A 6,317-nucleotide genomic window follows, 5' to 3' on the forward strand; every position below is an offset into this window, starting at 1 on the left:
TCACTGGTATTTAATCACAGGTTAAAGTGGTTTCCTGAGTTACAGCCAGAAAGATAGACAGGACATGAAGGACACAACCTGTTTAGCTCCTAGACTGTTCTTGTCATCCATATATGCAGGTTTTCATCCTGCATCCATTTTCATACAAATCTGGGCAGAACTAGAGCTTGGTAAGAGAAGGGAGTACATCAGAGCCTGCCTCTGAACTTAATTGAACTGAGAAGTCATTGAATTTGGAGAATTGCTTCAAACCCATCTTTTGTAAACATGATTTGGAATGACCAGAAAATGCTGGGATGATATCCAAAAGACTATTAGTAAAACAAAAGCTATTTACATATTTCACGATGTGCATCCTGGCAAACAGCTCAACAAAAATTCATATTGATGAAGCCAGTGGGGTCTGGGTCACCAGTGTTCAGGATCCTACCTTTAAATATTGGAAAGATTTACCAGGAATTAGGTAATGAACCATTTTCATACCAACAGAATTTCTATATTACAGGAAATAATGTATTCATGTAATGCATAGATTTGATGACCTATAAAGAGAATTTCTTGCACTTACCAAGAATACAGAAAATGCAAAAGTAAAGGACTTGTCCATTATGAAACAGATTCAATAATTTGACAAAGAATGTATTAAAATTTATGTTTTAGATAATTTTCTGTGCTATATCAACAAAAAAGTAACAGAAATATTTCAAGTATAAAATGTGTGATCAATGTGCATAAATTTAGCTAATATATACAAAATTGAGACACCAGTAGAAACAAAATAGAGACAATTTCAATTAAGCAAGAGGGATCTGGACAAGCTCAAGAAGTGGGCACATGGCAATCTCATGAGGTTCAACATGGTCAAGTGCAAGGTCCTGCACCTGCTTTGGGGCAACCTCTGGTATCATTACAGGATGAATGGATTGAGAGAAGCCCTGTGGAGGAGAACTTGGAGGTGCTGGTGGATGAAGATTTGGACATGAGCTGACAGTGTGCCCTTGGAGCTTAGAAGTTATCCTGAGCTGCATCCAGAGCAGTGTGGGCAGCAAGTTAAGGGAGCTGATTCTGCCCCTGGACTCTCCACTCTGGTGAAACTCCACCTTGAGTACTGCATTCTGCCAGGGATCCTCAGCAGAAGAAAGCCATGGGCCTGTTGGTTTGAAATGAAAGGAGGGGGGATTCTGACCAGTTGTAAAGGAGAAATTTTTTAGGATTAGGGTGGTGAAACACTGGAACAGGTTGCTCAGCGAGGTGGCAGATTCCCCATCCCTGGAAACATTGAAGGCTGGGCTGGATGGGGCTCTGGGCAACCTGGTCTAATGTAAGGTGCCCCTGTTCATTGCAGGAGGGTTGGACTAGATGAGCTTTAAGGGTCCCTTCCAACCCAAACTAGTCTATGATTTTGTGACTATATATCTACTTTATTTCTCATCCTGAAAATATTTTGACATGTTAATAGTTTTATTTCCATATGCTAGAGTTTATGTAAAAGATGTGCCACATTACAGGTAATTATGCAAATCAAAACTTCTTTGTTGTTGTCAATATAATTGTAGTAAGTTTACTAGTAAGATACAGCAAGGAACAATGGGCTCCAAATCCTTGCTTAGTTTGTTAGATCCTATATTTGTGTGCTATTTTCTCTTTCCTAACTTTCAGTATATCTTTCTCAGCAGCCACCTAGTGCTTGATGCATTCAGTTCACTATTTTCATGTGATATATCTGGTTATAGTGTCAGAAACAAGGTTGCTCAGTGATTCAACCTAATGGAATTACTGGTAGTGTTTGGATCAATTTCTCTATAAATAAATAGTGAGGAGAATCTTCAAAAAGAAGTAGCATTGTTGAGCAGGTGTATTGTCTCCATTTTGATACTAATAACCAGAAGTAGGAACAAAATGTGTTTTATTGAAATACTCTGTATTAAAATTTGCATTTGCATTTTATTTAACAGGAAACTGAAAAAACACATTCAATAATTTGAAACTTTGAGCTTTGAGCTTCACTTGAAATCTGAATTTAGATTTAGATGCAAAATTAGTAAATTATCTAATAAGCAACACTGAAGTTTCTGTCTGTAATGGTGGCTCTTGCACAAGAAGAGAAGGTATAGAATGTAGTAAGAATTCCACCCAACAAATATAGAAAAGTTGTTTGCCATTGTCATTTCCCAAATTGCTTTGCAATTGACTTTCTCTCATTTTGTAAAAGAGAAAAATGAGACATAGAAAGAGAAGATGGTTTACCAAAGGTTTTACAGCAGGCCAGAGGCAGGAGCCCAAGCAGACGTCCATTCTCTGATGTCTGGTTCTGCCATCTGTCCACCAGCACCATGGTGTTCATCAGTGATCACTGGAAAACAGAAATCTTCTTCAGAGAATATTAACCAGCTTTTGCCATAGCACAGGCCTTTTCTTGTTCATATATAGGATTGCTTTATCTGACTGGAAGAACAAAAATGGAAGAGAAAATGGAAGGAAAATCCCTTCAATTTTCAAGATGAGAAACTGGAATATTAGAGTAAAATTTCTGCTGCCAGAAACATTTATCCCTCTGTGATCTTTTACTGTTTCCTTAAATGAGCAGCTTCTCTTCATCCAGCCAGCAGCTTCTCTTCATCCAGGGTGATTCCCTCTTCATTCCTATGCAAAGAATCAGTTTAGACTGATTTAAGTACTTTTACAGGCAGCCACCAAATGAATACATTGCATTTCACTGAGTTTGCAAATGCTGGTTAGGTCACAAGTTGCTCAGACAAAAAGGTTCTATCGTAAACACTGGTTATTTTCACTTCTCCTCCTTCTCACATGCAAGAGGAGTGAGATTCATCCATTGACCTTTATTTGTGAAATAGAAAGTCTTGTCTCTTCCTACATCATATACCAACTCAACTATGTTATCTCAGCTGCATGAATTTTTGCATCCCATTTATTTATACTGTTCAAAATGATGTATGCTTATACATGTATGAAGGTGTTTTACACTGCCAATGGTTTTCCTTCTGCTAGGGAAAAATAAGCTATTCTTATATAGCTCCTAAACTCGAGATGTACAGCTTTAACTGTGCTAATGTAGTCGGGTCAGCACAACTCTATTGTAAACAAGGTCTGTATTGCACAGCTAAGGCTAGCTTGCTCAGGTTTGCACAAGCTCTGCCTACAGAATATGCACAACCAGTGTAACTAGTTGTGCTTTAATAAATACTAATAACACGTGTGTAATTGCGACAGTTCATCTCGCCATTTCCTGCCTGCCTCTCACAGAATGACTAAGCGCTTCTCTCTCAGCGCCGAGCCCATTGCCGGCTGCACACTGTTATTAGGGGCAGTCCTGTATAATTTTCACAATTATAGTATGTGTCATTTCATACTTGTGGACTGCCAACAAGACAGCACTGTCCATCCAGAAGAAAAATACTGCCTGCAATCGCTTTCAAGGGCTGAGAGAGGCAAATGTTTACTCATAGGCACAGCTTTTCTGACCGTGAATAGTCCCCGTGCTTTCAAAGGGATTAAGCCTGGTAGTAAGTATTTGCAGAATCAATGCCTTGATCAGCATGCTCAAATGGTTAATTTTGCTCTTTGCAAACGTGTTTGAAGGATTCTAAAGTAGTCTTATGATGGTTAACACATGCAGGTTAGGTCCTGGTTTGGAATTGCATTTCAATTTCTGAAAATATTTGGCAGGCAAACTCCCACTGTTACATTTACTCCAAAGTGTGTTTTGTGATGAATGTAGTGGTCAGAATGTCACACAGACAAATACACCAGTAAAAACATGCAAATAGTCAGATAGAAATGTGCAAGTAATCAAATTACAATGTTACAAAATCTAATTAAATAATGGGATCTAGAAACTGTGGGTTAGATTTTTTTTTTTACTGGAATCAACAAATACCATTCATAGAAATCATAGGCTAATTGAAAAAATTTTAGAATATGTGGATTTTATGGGAAGAAAATTTACGTTAATATCTTTTCTGCCTTCTTTTCCATCTCCTCTTAACATGCAGCCAGCTCCTACTCTCTTTTTGCTCTGTGGCCTTGCTGTCATCTGTTCCTGTCTACACCCTTCCCTTAACTCAGTGCAGCACTAGATCCAAGAAATCAGTTTTGCCTGTTACTGCAAAATCTGTGGTGTTTTTGAGTGCTCCTCTCAGCCAAAAATCAATTCCTCAACTTTGGCTTTTCTTGTTTCACTCTACGATTAATCCTTTGTAGATCACTAAGGAGTTTAGTCAGAGGAGCTCACTTTCTCTCTTGTGAGAGGAAACGTCCTTGAAGGTGCCTTGAGCCCTTTCCAAGGAGCTTTGGGAAGATAAATAGCATGTCTGTGCTGTCCACATTGATCAGCTGCAAACTTTGCACCTACTTATCTTCACTTGTCCACAAAGCCTGCCTGTCACTGTGCACATGCAAATGCAGCCTCAACAGCTGGCTCTGTAACTGAGAAATTCAGATGTATGTGATAGCTGCACCCATACCTCAGCTTCATCTCTTTGCAAGCATGGTTGATGCCCCTCCACTCCAAAAAGTTGTTGAGACCCCCACACTGAAGATGTACTTGGTGGTCTGCACCTGAATTATGAGCACAGTTAGATAGTTTGGCAATATGATTGAAACCAGTCATATCATAGGGAACTGGATTTGTAAAAGATTTTGCAGAGAAGGTAAAGTTATCCTGCAGCAGTTGTGCATTGCATGAACTTAATGTCTTTGTTCTATGAACTGTAATAATTAAAATCTAATCCACAGTAGAATCAATATGTGTTGCCATTATTTTCACTAATGTATGCACATAAATAAGAGTATAGGGAGAAGCTGTAAGTGTATGTGATGAGGTTAATGAAGCTTTTGATAGTACTTCGCCTGGTATTTTCGTAGTTGAGGTAAATTTAGGTACTGATAAACATAATTTAATGTTACTAAATTAAAATTAATAATTCAGAAATGGAAACTGCTTACCAACACCAGTTCAGTATAAAAATATTTTAAGAAGGGAAGAAGAGCACATATAGGTAAGCAATGTTATACTGCTGCACAAAAATAAGCATCCTATGAGGATGTCATAGGAGAAATGTTGTATGTAAACAAAACCGAATGATCTTTCCACACTACTTAGCTTTCTGAACATTTAAACTTCAAAATTGATAATGTTCTTGGTTTTTTGCAGCTCAATGAGAGCAGGAGTCCAAGGACAAGCAACAAAATTGATTGATTCCCTTCATTGACAGTACAGGACCAGAACCACTAACAGATGCTGCAGAGAAGCTCGCTGTGCACATTTTTGATCCACATCATGTACATAAGCATAGCATGTTCATAAACTAAGGGAGTAGGATATTGTTGACCTGAATGCCACTGAAAGCATTTGTACTCACAAAAAAATATAATGATCTCCCTTTTAATAAAGCAACACATGATTTGTATAAACCGGGGTTGAAAATTTAGGATCATAAAATGCTAGACTATCCTGAATTGAAAGAGTCCCACCCAAGGATCATCCAGTCCAACTCTTGGCCCTTCACAGCACTATCCCCAAGGGTTACACCATGTGCCTGAGAGTGTTGTCCAGAAGCTTCTTGAACTCTGTCAGGTTTAGTTCTGTGACCACTTCCCCAGGGAGCCCATCCCAGTGCCCAACCACCCTCTGGATGAAGAACCTTTTTCAAATATCCAACCTCAGCCTTCCCTGACACAGCTTCAGGTCATTCCCTGGCGTCCTGTCATTATCACAACAGAGCAGAGATCAGTGCCTGCCCCTCCTCCCCTCACAGGGAAGCTGTAACTGCAGTGAGGTTTCTTCTCAGTCTCCTCCAGGCTGAGCAGACCAAGTGATCTCAGCCACTCCTCACACAGCTTCCCCTTAAGGCCCTTCTCCATTTTTATTGCCCTCCTTTGGACATTCCCTAATAGTTTAATGTCTTCCTTTTATTGTGGCACCCAAAACTGTACCCAGGACTTGAGGTGAGGCTGCCCCAGAGCAGAGCAGGACAATCCCCTCCCTGGCCTGGCTGGCCATGCTGTCCCTGATGCCCTCAGGACAGGGCTGGCCCTCCTGGCTGCCAGGGCACTGCTGGCTCATGTTCAACTTTCTGCTTACCAGGACCCCAGGTCCCTTTCCGTGGTGCTGCTTTCCAGCATCTCATTCCCCAGGCTGTCTGTATATCCACAGTTGCCCCATCCCAGGTGCAAAATCCAGAACTTTTCCTTGTTCTGTTCATATGGTTGGTGATTGCTCAGCCCTCTCATTTGTCAAGGTCTCTCCACAGGGCCTCTCTGCCTTTGGAGTCAACAGCTCCTCCCAAGTTAGTGTC

The 6,317-nt window shown here is 40.2% G+C and overlaps 1 long non-coding RNA gene across 1 annotated transcript; it reads left to right on the forward strand.

The window, feature by feature from the left end:
* Positions 1-3,261: 3,261 nt before the first annotated feature.
* Positions 3,262-5,433, forward strand: LOC148223873 (uncharacterized). The gene is made up of 2 exons (XR_015803543.1): positions 3,262-3,524; positions 5,174-5,433. It is a non-coding gene; the product is annotated as an uncharacterized LOC148223873 (long non-coding RNA).
* The last annotated feature ends 884 nt before the right edge of the window (positions 5,434-6,317 follow it).

The sequence above is a fragment of the Sturnus vulgaris genome, chromosome 4 (genome assembly GCF_052056855.1).
Source record: "Sturnus vulgaris isolate bStuVul1 chromosome 4, bStuVul1.hap1, whole genome shotgun sequence".
NCBI classification, from domain to species: domain Eukaryota; kingdom Metazoa; phylum Chordata; class Aves; order Passeriformes; family Sturnidae; genus Sturnus; species Sturnus vulgaris.